This window comes from Salmo trutta, chromosome 16 (assembly GCF_901001165.1).
Source record: "Salmo trutta chromosome 16, fSalTru1.1, whole genome shotgun sequence".
Lineage (NCBI taxonomy): Eukaryota > Metazoa > Chordata > Actinopteri > Salmoniformes > Salmonidae > Salmo > Salmo trutta.
Window position 1 is genome coordinate 3293797 of NC_042972.1, and position 16434 is coordinate 3310230.

Sequence of the window (16434 nt, forward strand, 5' to 3'; positions counted from 1 at the left end):
ATTGAAGCAACCATGAGACTTCTCTTGTCTGCACGTGAGTTTGTTCTAATGATCCTACCATACAGGAGAGGAGAAGAAGGAGACAGTCTGCCCCCATTTCTAACTGCTCAGGGCCTCTGTTCAACAGGCCTGTCTGTCTCTTGACTCAGATCCACACTAGAAACCTCAAGAGATACAGGTTGGCAGGCAGTCAGAGAGATATATTACTCCGTTGTATATTACACAAGTAGCCTCTCTCGTCACCATGTTCTGGTTGCCAAGATCGTAGGACAAGACAAGTAAGTTTAACTGAGGACTGGTCTAAGATTATGCTTTTTTTTTTTTAGGCACGCCAGTTATGCCTAAGTTCTGAGGCTCATTCCAATAGATCACGTCTTCGGTCACGTTTAGCGGCAGATCAACACGTGAACATTGGTTTAAAAAAAAAATAATAATACCTTTTGTTTTTGTAGAGGTTTGGGTCGTATTGTGTTGAGAGTTGAGGTCCATATGGTTTAAATAGAAGGGTTTGGAATGCTTGGAATGTGTTTTTTTTTTCCCCCGGGGAAAAACCCCCAAATAACTCACCGTTGAGCGAAACCATTATTCTGTCAGCACGGACATTTAGCTCACCTGAGGGATGGGCTGTGGGAACTCTCATACACTTCACTGGGCTTCAAGTGTCCACAATCGTGACCATGCTATTTTATTATGATATTATTTATAATATTTATTATTATGCTATTTGCAATCGATGAAGTTACAGTACCCACTACTGAATGCTGGTCCCGTGTGGCTCAGTTGGTAGAGCATGGTGTTTGCAACGCCAGGGTTGTGGGTTCGATTCCCACGGGGGACCAGTTCGGGGAAAAACATGTATGAAATGTATGCATTCACTACTGTAAGTCACTCTGGATAAGAGCTTCTGCTAAATGACTAAAATGTAAAATGTAATGTAAATGTAGTGGATAACCAATCTATGGAGCAGTAATGTAAATGTAGTGAGGATTTCCTCCACCACAGACCTATCCTCTCATAGGTGCATCCCAAATGGCACCCTATTCCCTACATAGTGCACTACCTTTGACCAGAGCCGATGGCTCTATAGTGCACTATATAGGGAATAGGGTGCCATTTGGGATGGGGATGTCGTTGTACCCCCCCCTCAAACCATCCCGGGGACTCCTTCTCGTTCCACCAAAGGCTGAAAATCTCCAGGGATCATTATAATATAAACACAACTGTTTTTCCAGATGGACTTCTAGGAAGTACCACAGGACGGTTAACCATTTCACAGTATTGAGACGGCAGCTTCCAAGAAGAGCTGACAGAATAGGTCTAGTGTGAAGTCTTTACTCCCGACTGGCGTGGGGAAACTGCCCCTACCTACATTCAGGCTATGCTCAAACCCTATACCCCAACTCCAACACTCTGTTTTGTTACCACTGGTCTCATGGCCCTCCTACCCCTATGGAAGGGCAGTTCCTGCTCAGCGCAGTCCGAGCTTTTCTCTGTCCTGACACCCCCAATGGTGGAACCAGCTTTCCCCTGAAGCTAGGACAGCAGAGTCCCTGTCCATCTTCCCCCCTGAAGCTAGGACAGCAGAGTCCCTGTCCATCTTCCCCCTGAAGCTAGGACAGCAGAGTCCCTGTCCATCTTCCCCCCTGAAGCCAGGACAGCAGAGTCCCTGCCCACCTTCTCCCTGAAGCTAGGACAGCAGAGTCCCTGTCCATCTTCCCCCTGAAGCTAGGACAGCAGAGTCCCTGTCCATCTCCCCCCCTGAAGCTAGGACAGCAGAGTCCCTGTCCATCTCCCCCCCTGAAGCTAGGACAGCAGAGTCCCTGTCCATCTCCCCCCTGAAGCTAGGACAGCAGAGTCCCTGTCCATCTTCCCCCCTGAAGCTAGGACAGCAGAGTCCCTGTCCATCTTCCCCCCTGAAGCTAGGACAGCAGAGTCCCTGTCCATCTTCCCCCCTGAAGCTAGGACAGCAGAGTCCCTGTCCATCTTCCCCCTGAAGCTAGGACAGCAGAGTCCCTGTCCATCTTCCCCCTGAAGCTAGGACAGCAGAGTCCCTGTCCATCTCCCCCCCTGAAGCTAGGACAGCAGAGTCCCTGTCCATCTCCCCCCTGAAGCTAGGACAGCAGAGTCCCTGTCCATCTTCCCCCCTGAAGCTAGGACAGCAGAGTCCCTGTCCATCTCCCCCCCTGAAGCTAGGACAGCAGAGTCCCTGTCCATCTTCCCCCTGAAGCTAGGACAGCAGAGTCCCTGTCCATCTTCACCCTGAAACTAGGACAGCAGAGTCCCTGCCCACCTTCTCCCTGAAGCCAGGACAGCAGAGTCCCTGTCCATCTTCCAAAAAAAACACCTGAAACCCTACCTCTTCAAAGAGTATCTTAAATAATCCCCCTCCACACCTCGACCCCCTGTACCGGGAACCAACACTTTTCTTTGACCCTTTCTAGCTCTGAGTTTGCTGCTGATTGCTACTTTATTGAGGAAACGTGTACTGACTGACTGGTCCACCTAGCTATCTGGAGATGAATGTACTGACTATGACTGGTCCACCTAGCTATCTGGAGATGAATGGACTGACTATGACTGGTCCACCTAGCTATCTGGAGATGAATGGACTGACTATGCCTGGTCCACCTAGCTATCTGGAGATGAATGGACTGACTATGACTGGTCCACCTAGCTATCTGGAGATGAATGTACTGACTATGACTGGTCCACCTAGCTATCTGGAGATGAATGGACTGACTATGGACTGGTCCACCTAGCTATCTGGAGATGAATGGACTGACTATGACTGGTCCACCTAGCTATCTGGAGATGAATGGACTGACTATGCCTGGTCCACCTAGCTATCTGGAGATGAATGGACTGACTATGACTGGTCCACCTAGCTATCTGGAGATGAATGGACTGACTATGACTGGTCCACCTAGCTATCTGGAGATGAATGGACTGACTATGACTGGTCCACCTAGCTATCTGGAGATGAATGTACTGACTATGGACTGATCCACCTAGCTATCTGGAGATGAATGGACTGACTATGCCTGGTCCACCTAGCTATCTGGAGATGAATGGACTGACTATGACTGGTCCACCTAGCTATCTGGAGATGAATGTACTGACTATGACTGATCCACCTAGCTATCTGGAGATGAATGGACTGACTGGTCCACCTAGCTATCTGGAGATGAATGGACTGACTATGACTGGTCCACCTAGCTATCTGGAGATGAATGTACTGACTATGACTGATCCACCTAGCTATCTGGAGATGAATGGACTGACTGGTCCACCTAGCTATCTGGAGATGAATGGACTGACTATGACTGGTCCACCTAGCTATCTTCAGGTGAGTCTCTTTGGATAAGAGCGTCTGCTGAATGATTTAAATGTAAATGTGTTAAAAACCCCTTCAGTTAGTTTTACCACGTTGTTTAACCAAGAGGTTGGTGGAGGTGGAGGGGCAGGTCTACTCCCCATCCCACCAGGTGTCTGCCAGCGTTACAGGCTGTACAGAGAGAGAGCGACAAGGCTGGGTCCCAGATGGGTATGCTGGCTGTAGGCTAGAAGGGGTAGGTTGGTCCACTCCCCAGGTGTTTGGCTGAGTTAGGCTGGGCCGGGACCAAACCTGCAGTGAGTTGTCAGAAACGCTCTGAGCAGTAGGCTGTGGTACGGAGCGGAGAGTCTCTGAGCGGTATGTGAGACGTGGCAGAGCTTGGAGGTCTGGCCAAAACGCTAGATCTGTTCCATATGTTTCTAGAGCGCCACTCGCTGCAGAGCAGACAGACGCTGTGTCCCAGATGGCACCCTGTTCCCTAAGTAGTGTACTACTTTTAACCACAGCCTTATGGGTCCCTGGATAGGGCCCTGGTCAAAGGTAGTGCACCATATAGGGAATAGGGTGCCATTGGGATGCAGACTGGTTTGCCTCCTTTCCTTGGCTTCACACAGCATGTCCAAGCCCCCGTGATTAACAAAAGAAAACAGACGGATTGCAATTTTTTTTTTTTTTTGAGGGTGGGGAGAGAACAGTATTCACATGATAAAATAGAGGAACAATGGCTTTTAGTCATGTAGATGATCTTGATGAACTCTCCTGCTTTCATAACAAAAATGCAGATATTCATTTCAGGTGAATTGGGGCCATTTCAGGCATTCAAGTCGTCTAATCTCAACATTGCAATGTATAGGGTTGGATCCTTTGTTGTGGACTATATTACAGCTGAGAGGAGGTTGTTGTGAGGACTATATTACAGCTGAGGAGGTTGTGTTGTCGGGACTATATTACAGCTGAGGAGGTTGTTGTGAGGGACTATATTACAGCTGAGGAGGTTGTTGTGTGGACTAGGTACAACAGCTGAGAGGGTGTTGAGGACTATGTTACAGCTGAGGAGGTTGTTGAGGACTATGTTACAGCTGAGGAGGTTGTTGTGGACTATGTTACAGCTGAGGAGGTTGTTGTGGACTATGTTACAGCTGAGGAGGTTGTTGTGAGGACTATATTACAGCTGAGGAGGTTGTTGAGGACTATATTACAGCTGAGGAGGTTGTTGAGGACTATATTACAGCTGAGGAGGTTGTTGTGAGGACTATATTACAGCTGAGGAGGTTGTTGTGAGGACTATGTTACAGCTGAGGAGGTTGTTGAGGACTATATTACAGCTGAGGAGGTTGTTGTGAGGACTATGTTACAGCTGAGGAGGTTGTTGAGGACTATATTACAGCTGAGGAGGTTGTGTGAGGACTATGTTACAGCTGAGGAGGTTGTTGAGGACTATGTTTACAGCTGAGGAGGTTGTTGTGAGGACTATATTACAGCTGAGGAGGTTGTTGTGGACTGTTACAGCTGAGGAGGTTGTGAGGACTATATTACAGCTGAGGAGGTTGTTGAGGACTATATTACAGCTGAGGAGGTTGTTGAGGACTATGTTACAGCTGAGGAGGTTGTTGTGGACTATGTTACAGCTGAGGAGGTTGTTGTGAGGACTATATTACAGCTGAGGAGGTTGTTGAGGACTATATTACAGCTGAGGAGGTTGTTGAGGACTATGTTACAGCTGAGGAGGTTGTTGAGACTATGTTACAGCTGAGGAGGTTGTTGTGAGGACTATATTACAGCTGAGGAGGTGTTGAGGACTATGTTACAGCTGAGGAGGTTGTGAGGACTATGTTACAGCTGAGGAGGTTGTGAGGACTATGTTACAGCTGAGGAGGTTGTTGAGGACTATATTACAGCTGAGGAGGTTGTGAGGACTATGTTACAGCTGAGGAGGTTGTTGAGGACTATATTACAGCTGAGGAGGTTGTTGAGGACTATGTTACAGCTGAGGAGGTTGTTGTGAGGATATTACAGCTGAGGAGGTTGTTGTGAGGACTATGTTACAGCTGAGGAGGTTGTTGAGGACTATGTTACAGCTGAGGAGTTGTTGAGGACTATATTACAGCTGAGGAGGTTGTTGAGGGACTATGTTACAGCTGAGGAGGTTGTTGTGAGGACTATGTTACAGCTGAGGAGGTTGTTGTGGAGGACTATGTTACAGCTGAGGAGGTTGTTGAGGACTATGTTACAGCTGAGGAGGTGTTGTGGACTATTACAGCTGAGGAGGTTGTTGAGGACTATATTACAGCTGAGGAGGTTGTTGAGGACTATATTACAGCGGTGGGTTGTGAGGACTATGTTACAGCTGAGGAGGTTGTTGAGGACTATATTACAGCTGAGGAGGTTGTTGTGAGGACTATGTTACAGCTGAGGAGGTTGTTGAGGACTATGTTACAGCTGAGGAGGTTGTTGAGGACTATATTACAGCTGAGGAGGTTGTTGTGAGGACTATGTTACAGCTGAGGAGTGTTGTTGAGGACTATGTACAGCTGAGGAGGTTGTTGTGAGGACTATATACAGCTGAGGAGGTTGTTGAGGACTATATTACAGCTGAGGAGGTTGTGAGGACTAGTTACGGCTGAGGAGGTTGTTGTGAGGACTATGTTACAGCTGAGGAGGTGGGTGGACTATATTCCAGCTGAGGAGGTTGTTGAGGACTATATACAGCTGAGGAGGTTGGTTGAGGATGTTACAGCTGAGGAGGTTGTTGTGAGGACTATATTACAGCTGAGGAGGTTGTTGAGGACTATGTTACAGCTGAGGAGGTTGTGAGGACTATATACAGCTGAGGAGGTTGTGAGGACTATATTACAGCTGCGGAGGTTGTTGTGTGGACTATGTTACAGCTGAGGAGGTGTTGAGGACTATTACAGCTGAGGAGGTTGTTGTTGTGGACTATTACAGCTGAGGAGGTGTTGTGAGGACTATGTTACAGCTGAGGAGGTTGGTTGAGGACTATGTTCAAGCTGAGGGAGGTTGTGAGGACTATATTACAGCTGAGGAGGTTGTTGAGGACTATATTACAGCTGAGGAGGTTGTTGCGGACTATGTTACAGCTGAGGAGGTTGTTGTGAGGATAGTTACAGCTGAGGAGGTTGTGAGGGACTATATTACAGCTGAGGAGTTGTTGGGACTATGTTACAGCTGAGGAGGTGTGTTGAGGGACTATGTTACAGCTAGGAGGTTGTTGTGTGGACTCTATTACAGCTGAGGAGGTTGTTGAGGACTATATTACAGTGAGGAGGTTGTTGAGACTATGTTACAGCTGAGGAGGTTGTTGTGGACTATATTACAGCTGAGGAGGTTGTGAGGATATATTACAGCTGAGGAGGTTGTTGAGGACTATATTACAGCTGAGGAGGTTGTTGTGAGGACTATGTTACAGCTGAGGAGGTGTTGTGGACTTATTACAGCTGAGGAGGTTGTGAGGACTATATTACAGCTGAGGAGGTTGTTGAGGACTATGTTACAGCTGAGGAGGTGTTGTGAGGACTATGTTACAGCTGAGGAGGTTGTGGGAACTATGTTACAGCTGAGGAGGTTGTTGAGGACTATTACAGCTGAGGAGGTTGTTGAGGACTATGTTACAGCGGGAGGTGTTGTGAGGACTATGTTACATGAGGGTTGTTGAGGACTATGTTTAGCTGGGAGTTGTTGAGGACTATATTACAGCTGAGGGAGGTTGTGTGTGGACTATGTTACAGCTGAGGAGGTTGTTGAGGACTATATTACAGCTGAGGAGGTTGTTGTGAGGACTATATTACAGTGAGGAGGTTGTTGTGAGGACTATGCTACAGCTGAGGAGGTTGTGTGGACTATATTACAGCTGAGGAGGTGTTGTGGACTATGTTACAGCTGAGGAGGTTGTTGTGGATATATTACACGCTGAGGAGGTGTTGTGGACTATATTACGGAGGAGGTTGTTGTGGACTATGTTACAGCTGAGAGTTGTTGGGACTATATTACAGCTGAGGAGGTTGTTGTGGACTATGTTACAGCGAGGAGGTTGTTGTGGACTATATTACAGCTGAGGGGTTGTTGAGGACTATGTTACAGCTGAGGAGGTTGTTGAGGACTATATACAGCTGAGGAGTTGTTGTGAGGACTATATTACAGGAGGAGGGTTGTTGTGAGGACTATGTTACAGCTGAGGAGTGTGTTTGTGGACTATATTACAGCTGAGGAGGTTGTTGAGGACTATATTCACAGCTGAGGAGGTTGTTGAGGACTATGTTACAGCTGAGGAGGTTGTGTGAGGACTATGTTACAGCTGAGGAGGTTGTTGAGGACATATATTCAGCTGAGGGGTTGTTGGGACTATGTTACAGCTGAGGAGGTTGTTGTGAGGACTATGTTACAGTGAGGAGGTTGTTGAGGACTATATTACAGCTGAGGAGGTTGTTGAGGACTATATTACAGCTGAGGAGGTTTTGAGGACTATGTTACAGCTGAGGGTGTTGTGAGGACTATGTTACAGCTGAGGAGGTTGTTGAGGACTATATTACAGCTGAGGAGGGTTGTTTGTGAGGACTATGTTACAGCTGAGGAGGTTGTGAGGACTATATTACAGCTGAGGAGGTTGTTGAGGACTATATACAGCTGAGGAGGTTGTGAGGACTATGTTACAGCTGAGGAGGTTGTGAGGACTATATTACAGCTGAGGAGGTTGTTGAGGACTATGTTACAGCTGAGGAGGTTGTTGTGAGGACTTTATTACAGCTGGGAGGTTGTTGAGGACTATGTTACAGCTGAGGAGGTGTTGTGGACTATGTTACAGCTGAGGCGGTTGTTGTTGAGGACTATGTTCAGCGTGAGGAGGTTGTTGGAGGACTATATTACAGCTGAGGAGGTTGTTGTGAGGACTATGTACAGCTGAGGAGGTTGTTGTGGACTATGTTACAGCTGAGAGGTTGTGTTGGACTATGTACAGCTGAGGAGTTGTTGTTGGGACTATATACAGCTGAGAGGTTGTTGTGGACTATATTACAGCTGAGGAGGTGGTGGACTATGTTACAGCTGGGAGGTTGTTGTGGACTATATTACAGCTGAGGAGGTTGTTTGTGGACTATGTTACAGCTGAGGAGGTTGTTGTGGACTATATTACAGCTGACGGAGGTTGTTGAGGACTATGTTACGGCTGAGGAGGTTGTTGAGGACTATATTACAGCTGAGGAGGTTGTTGTGAGGACTATACATACAGCTGAGGAGGTTGTTGTGAGGACTATGTTACAGCTGAGGAGGGTTGTTGTGGACTATATTACAGCTGAGAGGTTGTTGAGGACTATATTACAGCTGAGGAGGTTGTTGTGAGGACTATATTACAGCTGAGGAGGTGTTGTGAGGACTATTACAGCTGAGGAGGTTGTGAGGACTATATTACAGCTGAGGAGGTTGTTGAGGACTATGTTACAGCTGAGGAGGTTGTTGGGACTATGTTACAGCTGAGGAGGTTGTTGTGAGACTATATTACAGCTGAGGAGGTTGTTGAGGACTATGTTACAGCTGAGGAGGTTGTTGAGGACTATGTTACAGCTGAGGAGGTTGTGAGGACTATATTACAGCTGAGGAGGTTGTTGAGGACTATGTTACAGCTGAGGAGGTTGTTGTGAGGACTATGTTACAGCGAGGAGGTGTTGAGGACTATATTACAGCTGAGGAGGTTGTTGAGGACTGTATTACAGCTGAGGAGGTTGTTGAGGACTATGTTACAGCTGAGGAGGTTGTGAGGACTATGTTACAGCTGAGGAGGTTGTTGAGGACTATATTACAGCTGAGGAGTTGTTGTGAGGACTAGGTTACAGCTGAGGGGTTGTGAGGACGATATACAGCTGAGGAGGTTGTTGAGGACTATATTACAGCTGAGGAGGTTGTTGAGGACTATGTTACAGCTGAGGAGGTTGTTGAGGACTATATACAGCTGAGGAGGTTGTTGAGGATTACAGCTGAGGAGGTTGTTGTGGGACTATATTACAGCTGAGGAGGTTGTTGAGGACTATGTTACAGCTGAGGAGGTTGTTGTGGACTATGTTACAGCTGAGGCGGTTGTTGTGAGGACTATGTTACAGCTGAGGAGGTTGTTGTGAGGACTATATTACAGCTGAGGAGGTTGTTGTGAGGACTATGTTACAGCTGAGGAGGGTGTTGTGGACTATGTTACAGCTGAGGAGGTTGTTGAGGACTATGTTACAGCTGAGGAGGTTGTTGAGGACTATGTTACAGCTGAGGAGGTTGTTTGAGGACTATATACAGCTGAGGAGGTTGTTGAGGACTATGTTACAGCTGAGGAGGTTGTTGTGAGGACTATATTACTGTGAGGAGGTTTGTTGAGGACTATGTTACAGTGAGGAGGTTGTTGAGGACTATGTTACAGCCTGAGGAGGTTGTTGAGGACTATGTTACAGCTGAGGAGGTTGTTGAGGACTATATTACAGCTGAGGAGGTTGTTGAGGACTATGTTACAGCTGAGGAGGTTGTTTGAGGGACTATATTACAGCTGAGGAGGTTGTTGAGGATCTATGTTACAGCTGAGGAGGTTGTTGTGAGGACTATAATTACAGCTGAGGAGGTTGTTGTGAGGACTATGTTACAGTTGAGGAGGGTTGTGTTGAGGACTATGTTACAGCTGAGGAGGTTGTTGAGGACTATTACAGCTGAGGAGGTTGTGAGGACTATGTTACAGCTGAGGAGGTTGTTGTGAGGACTATGTTACAGCTGAGGAGGTGTTGTGAGGACTATGTACAGCTGAGGAGGTTGTTGAGGACTATGTTACAGCTGAGGAGGTTGTTGTGGACTATATACAGCTCAGGAGGTTGTTGAGGACATATTACAGCTGAGGAGGTTGTTGAGGACTATATTACAGCTGAGGAGGTTGGTTGTTGAGACTATGTTACAGCTGAGGAGGTTGTTGAGGACTATATTACAGCTGAGGAGGTTGTTGTGAGGACTATGTACAGCGGAGGTTGTTGAGGACTATGTTACAGCTGAGGAGGTTGTTGAGGACTATGTTACAGCTGAGGAGGTTGTTGAGGGACTATATTACAGTGAGGAGGTTGTTGTGAGGACTATGTTACAGCTGAGGAGGTGTTGAGGACTATGTTACAGCTGAGGAGGTTGTTGTGAGGACTATATTACAGCTGAGGAGGTGTTGAGGACTATATTACAGCTGAGGAGGTTGTTGTGTGGACTATGTACAGCTGAGGAGGTTGTTGAGGGACTATATTACAGCTGAGGAGGTTGTTGTGAGGACTATATTACAGCTGAGGAGGTTGTTGTGAGGACTATGTTACAGCTGAGGAGGTTGTTGAGGACTATGTTACAGCTGAGGAGGTTGTTGAGGACTATATTACAGCTGAGGAGGTTGTTGAGGACTATATTACAGCTTGAGAGGTTGTTGAGGACTATGTTACAGCTGAGGAGGTTGTTGTGAGGACCTATGTACAGCTGAGGAGGTTGTTGAGGACTATATTACAGCTGAGGAGGTTGTTGAGGACTATGTTACAGCTGAGGAGGTTGTGAGGACTATGTTACAGCTGAGGAGGTTGTTGTGTGGACTATATTACAGCTGAGGAGGTTGTTGAGGACTATATACAGCTGAGGAGGTTGTTGAGGACTATGTTACAGCTGAGGAGGTTGTTGTGGACTATATTACAGCTGAGGAGGTTGTGAGGACTATATTACAGCTGAGGCGGTTGTTGAGGACTAATTACAGTGAGGAGGTTGTTGTGAGGACTAGTTTACAGCTGAGGAGGTTGTTGTGGACTTATTACAGCTGAGGAGGTTGTTGAGGACTATGTTACAGCTGAGGAGGTTGTTGTGAGGACTATGTTACAGCTGAGGAGGTTGTTGTGAGGACTATGTTACAGCTGAGGAGGTTGTTGAGGACTATATTACAGCTGAGGAGGTTGTTGAGGACTATGTTACAGCTGAGGAGGTTGTTGTGAGGACTATGTTACAGCTGAGGAGGTTGTTGAGGACTATGTTACAGCTGAGGAGGTTTGTGAGGACTATATTACAGCTGAGGAGGTTGTTGTGGACTATGTTACAGCTGAGGAGGTTGTTGAGGACTATATTACAGCTGAGGGAGGTTGTTTTGAGGACTATATTACAGCTGAGGAGGTTGTTGTGAGGACTATGTTACAGCTGAGGAGGTTGTTGTGGACTATATTACAGCTGAGGAGGTTGTTGTGGACTATGTTACAGCTGAGGAGGTTGTTGTGGACTATATTACAGCTGAGGAGGTTGTTGTGGACTATATTACAGCTGAGGAGGTTGTTGTGGACTATGTTACAGCTGAGGAGGTTGTTGTGGACTATATTACAGCTGAGGAGGTTGTTGGGACTATGTTACAGCTGAGGAGGTTTGTTGTGGACTATATTACAGCTGAGGAGGTTGTTGAGGACTATGTTACAGCTGAGGAGGTTGTTGAGGACTATATTACAGCTGAGGAGGTTGTTGTGAGGACTATATTACAGCTGAGGAGGTTGTTTGTGAGGACTATGTTACAGCTGAGGAGGTTTGTTGTGGACTATATTACAGCTGAGGAGGTTGGTGAGGACTATTTTTACAGCTGAGGAGGTTGTTGTGAGGACTATATTACAGCTGAGGAGGTTGTTGTGAGGACTATATTACAGCTGAGGAGGTTGTTGAGGACTATATTACAGCTGAGGAGGTTGTTGAGGACTATGTTACAGCTGAGGAGGTTGTTGAGGACTATGTTACAGCTGAGGAGGTTGTTGTGAGGACTATATTACAGCTGAGGAGGTTGTTGAGGACTATGTTACAGCTGAGGAGGTTGTTGAGGACTATGTTACAGCTGAGGAGGTTGTTGAGGACTATATTACAGCTGAGGAGGTTGTTGAGGACTATGTTACAGCTGAGGAGGTTGTTGTGAGGACTATGTTACAGCTGAGGAGGTTGTTGAGGACTATATTACAGCTGAGGAGGTTGTTGAGGACTATATTACAGCTGAGGAGGTTGTTGAGGACTATGTTACAGCTGAGGAGGTTGTTGTGAGGACTATGTTACAGCTGAGGAGGTTGTTGAGGACTATATTACAGCTGAGGAGGTTGTTGTGAGGACTATGTTACAGCTGAGGAGGTTGTTGAGGACTATATTACAGCTGAGGAGGTTGTTGAGGACTATATTACAGCTGAGGAGGTTGTTGAGGACTATGTTACAGCTGAGGAGGTTGTTGAGGACTATATTACAGCTGAGGAGGTTGTTGAGGACTTTGTTACAGCTGAGGAGGTTGTTGTGAGGACTATATTACAGCTGAGGAGTTTGTTGAGGACTATGTTACAGCTGAGGAGGTTGTTGTGGACTATGTTACAGCTGAGGCGGTTGTTGTGAGGACTATGTTACAGCTGAGGAGGTTGTTGTGAGGACTATATTACAGCTGAGGAGGTTGTTGTGAGGACTATGTTACAGCTGAGGAGGTTGTTGTGGACTATGTTACAGCTGAGGAGGTTGTTGAGGACTATGTTACAGCTGAGGAGGTTGTTGAGGACTATGTTTACAGCTGAGGAGGTTGTTGAGGACTATATACAGCTGAGGAGGTTGTTGAAGGACCTATGTTACAGCTGAGGAGGTTGTTGTGAGGACTATATTACTGCTGAGGAGGTGTTTGAGGACTATGTTACAGCTGAGGAGGTTGTTGAGGACTATGTTACAGCTGAGGAGGTTGTTGTGAGGACTATGTTACAGCTGAGGAGGTTGTTGAGGACTATATTACAGCTGAGGAGGTTGTTGTGGACTATATACAGCTGAGGAGGTTGTTGAGGACTATATTACAGCTGAGGAGGTTGTTGAGGACTATATTACAGCTGAGGAGGTTTGTTGAGGACTATGTTACAGCTGAGGAGGTTGTTGAGGACTATATTACAGCTGAGGAGGTTGTTGAGGACTATATTACAGCTGAGGAGGTTGTTGAGGACTATGTTACAGCTGAGGAGGTTGTTGAGGACTATATTACAGCTGAGGAGGTTGTTGAGGACTATATTACAGCTGAGGAGGTTGTTGTGAGGACTATATTACAGCTGAGGAGGTTGTTGTGAGGACTATGTTACAGCTGAGGAGGTTGTTGAGGACTATGTTACAGCTGAGGAGGTTGTTGAGGACTATATTACAGCTGAGGAGGTTGTTGAGGACTATGTTACAGCTGAGGGAGGTTGTTGTGGACTATTATTACAGCTGAGGAGGTTGTTGAGGACTATGTTACCGCTGAGGAGGTTGTTGTGAGGACTATATTACAGCTGCGGAGGTTGTTGAGGACTATATTACAGCTGAGGAGGTTGTTGAGGACTATATTACAGCTGAGGAGGTTGTTGAGGACTATATTACAGCTGAGGAGGTTGTTTGAGGACTATATTACAGCTGAGGAGGTTGTTGAGGACTAATTACAGCTGAGGAGGTTTGTTGAGGACTATATTACAGCTGAGGAGGTTGTTGAGGACTATATTACAGCTGAGGAGGTTGTTGAGGACTATGTTACAGCTGAGGAGGTTGTTGAGGACTATATTACAGCTGAGGAGGTTGTTGGTTGTGTTGAGGACTATGTTACAGCTGAGGAGGTTGTTGAGGACTATGTTACAGCTGAGGAGGTTGTTAAGGGACTATATTACAGCTGAGGAGGTTGTTGAGGACTATATTACAGCTGAGGAGGTTGTTGAGGACTATGTTTACAGCTGAGGAGGTTGTTGAGGACTATGTTACAGCTGGGAGGTGTTGAGGCTATATTACAGCTGAGGAGGGTTGTTGTTGAGGACTATGTTACAGCTGAGGAGGTTGTTGAGGACTATTTTACAGCTGAGGAGGTTTGTGAGGACTATGTTACAGCTGAGGAGGTTGTGTGATGACCTATGTTACAGCTGAGGAGGTTGTTGTGGACTATATTACAGCTGAGGAGGTTGTATTTGTGGACTATATTACAGCTGAGGAGGTTGTTGTGAGACTATGTTACAGCTGAGGAGGTTGTTGGGACTATATTACAGCTGAGGAGGTTGTTTTGTGAGGACTATTATTACAGCTGAGGAGGTGTTGTGAGGACTATATTACAGCTGAGGAGGTTGTTGAGGACTATGTTACGCTGAGGGGTTGTTGAGGACTATGTTACAGCTTGTTGGGTCCTTTTTCCCTGCATGCCCTAGGAGGTGTATGTGATCAGGATCCTATTGTAGCCATGCCCCCCCCCTACCCCCCCAATGTGCTGCCCCACACAGAGTGAGTGTGATCAGGGTATACTAACAGACTTGAAGAGTGGTGCTGGTGGATGGGGGACCAAACACAAACTTAGAGGACCAAAAAAACCACCACTTTTTAAATCTCTCTCACTGACTAAATAAACCCAGTGGGTCTGTGATGCATTGAGACATCAGTCATGATGGATACAGGCATTTAAATCATTGATTTCAGTCAGTTCTGGCAAAAAAAGCTGAGCAGATTTAAACCTACTGTTTGCATTTATCCAATACATACAGCATTCAAATCTTTACCCTGGGAGGTCCAGAGTACTGCTGCTTTGGCTTCGAATTTGAGGGACATACAGCATTGTCATATTCTGTGTACTGTACCTCTGACATACACAGTATTGTTATATTCTGTGTACTGTACCTCTGACAGAGTATTGTTATATTCTGTGTTACTGTACCTCTGACACAGTTATTGTTATATTCTGTGTACTGTACCTCTGACTGCTTCTAAATCATTTTTCTAGACCTGGTTCAGTGGCGTCTTTACTGGTGATGTGAGGGAAGGGTGATGTTCCTATTCTTTCTACTGTTGCTTCACACGTCCAATAAATAGTGAAGACATTGCCAATAACATAATGTTGAATTAAACAGTGGTCGATGCTAAAACTGCCCAGTTAAAGTTCTGATTCACCTGTTTGACTCGTTGGCAGGGCGACAACACTGTTTTCTGACGTCAGGTTGCAAGACATGAATATGCAGGTTTGTTACGAATATCTGGGAAAAACACCCAAATATATTTTTTCTTAAAGGTGAAATTAAACTTGACTAGTTCCTGTTTCTGTCATTTATTTTCTACGTCAAGTTTATGTAATCAGAACATGCTTACATACATATATGCTACAATAGATAATCATGTTCAAATGAAGGCATGCTAAAACTTTCACTTATCACCCTTCTAGACATATAACGTTGACTAGTTTTCCGTAATTTTATATTGTTTTAGCACCATGGAACTAGTCTTAGTTAGGCTATATCTAGCAGATTATAAAAGTGAGGCATGCGTTGTAACAATGAAATATATATATAGAGAGAACATGTGCAGCTGTTGATACTAGAAAATATAAAACATAGAAGAAGAAACAAATATATATATTGACTAAAACACTGAAGTACAAACTGGGGGTGGATGCGTTCGTTGATCATTGAGGAGGATTGAAGAGTTTGGTCTTTTACAAAAGAAAATCCCCCCCATGTGTTGAGGAAGGTGGGTGTTACTGACGTCTACCAGGAGGAGGCGCTGATAGGATGGCTTGTGATCGTGACAGACAGCCACTTCGGGGCCATAGAGCTGTAACTATATAGGATAGATATGACCATATGGTTACAACTCACCTTGCCATTGTGTGTTACTCCCACGGTCGTTGCCCAGGTGAATCACCGTGGTGTGTGTGTGTGTGTGTGTGTTGTGTGTTACTCCCACCGGTCGTTGCCCAGATGAATCACCGTGTGTGTGTGTGTGGTGTGTGTGTGTGTGTGTGTGTTGTGTGTGTGTGTTGTTGTGTGTGTGTGTGTGTGTGTGTGTGTGTTACTTCCACCGGTCGTTGCCCAGATGAATCCCCCTGTGTGTGTGTGTGTGTGTGTGTGTGGTGTGTGTGTGTGTGTGTGTGTGTGTGTGTGGTTACTCCCACAGTCGTTGCCCAGATGATATCACCGTGTGTGTGTGTTGGTGTGTGTGTGTGTGTGTGTGTGGTGTGTTACTTCCACCGGTCGTTGCCCAGATGAATCCCCCTGTGTGTGTGTGTGTGTGGTGTGTGTGTGTTACTTCCTCCGTTGTTGCCCAGATGAACCCCCTGGGTGTGTGTGTGTGTGTGG

General features: G+C 46.2%; 1 protein-coding gene across 1 annotated transcript in view; it reads left to right on the forward strand.

Annotated features, from left to right (window-relative positions):
* cenpp (centromere protein P) overlaps positions 1-16434 on the forward strand; it is a 216498-nt gene that overhangs the window by 91303 nt on the left and 108761 nt on the right. The window lies entirely within an intron of this gene.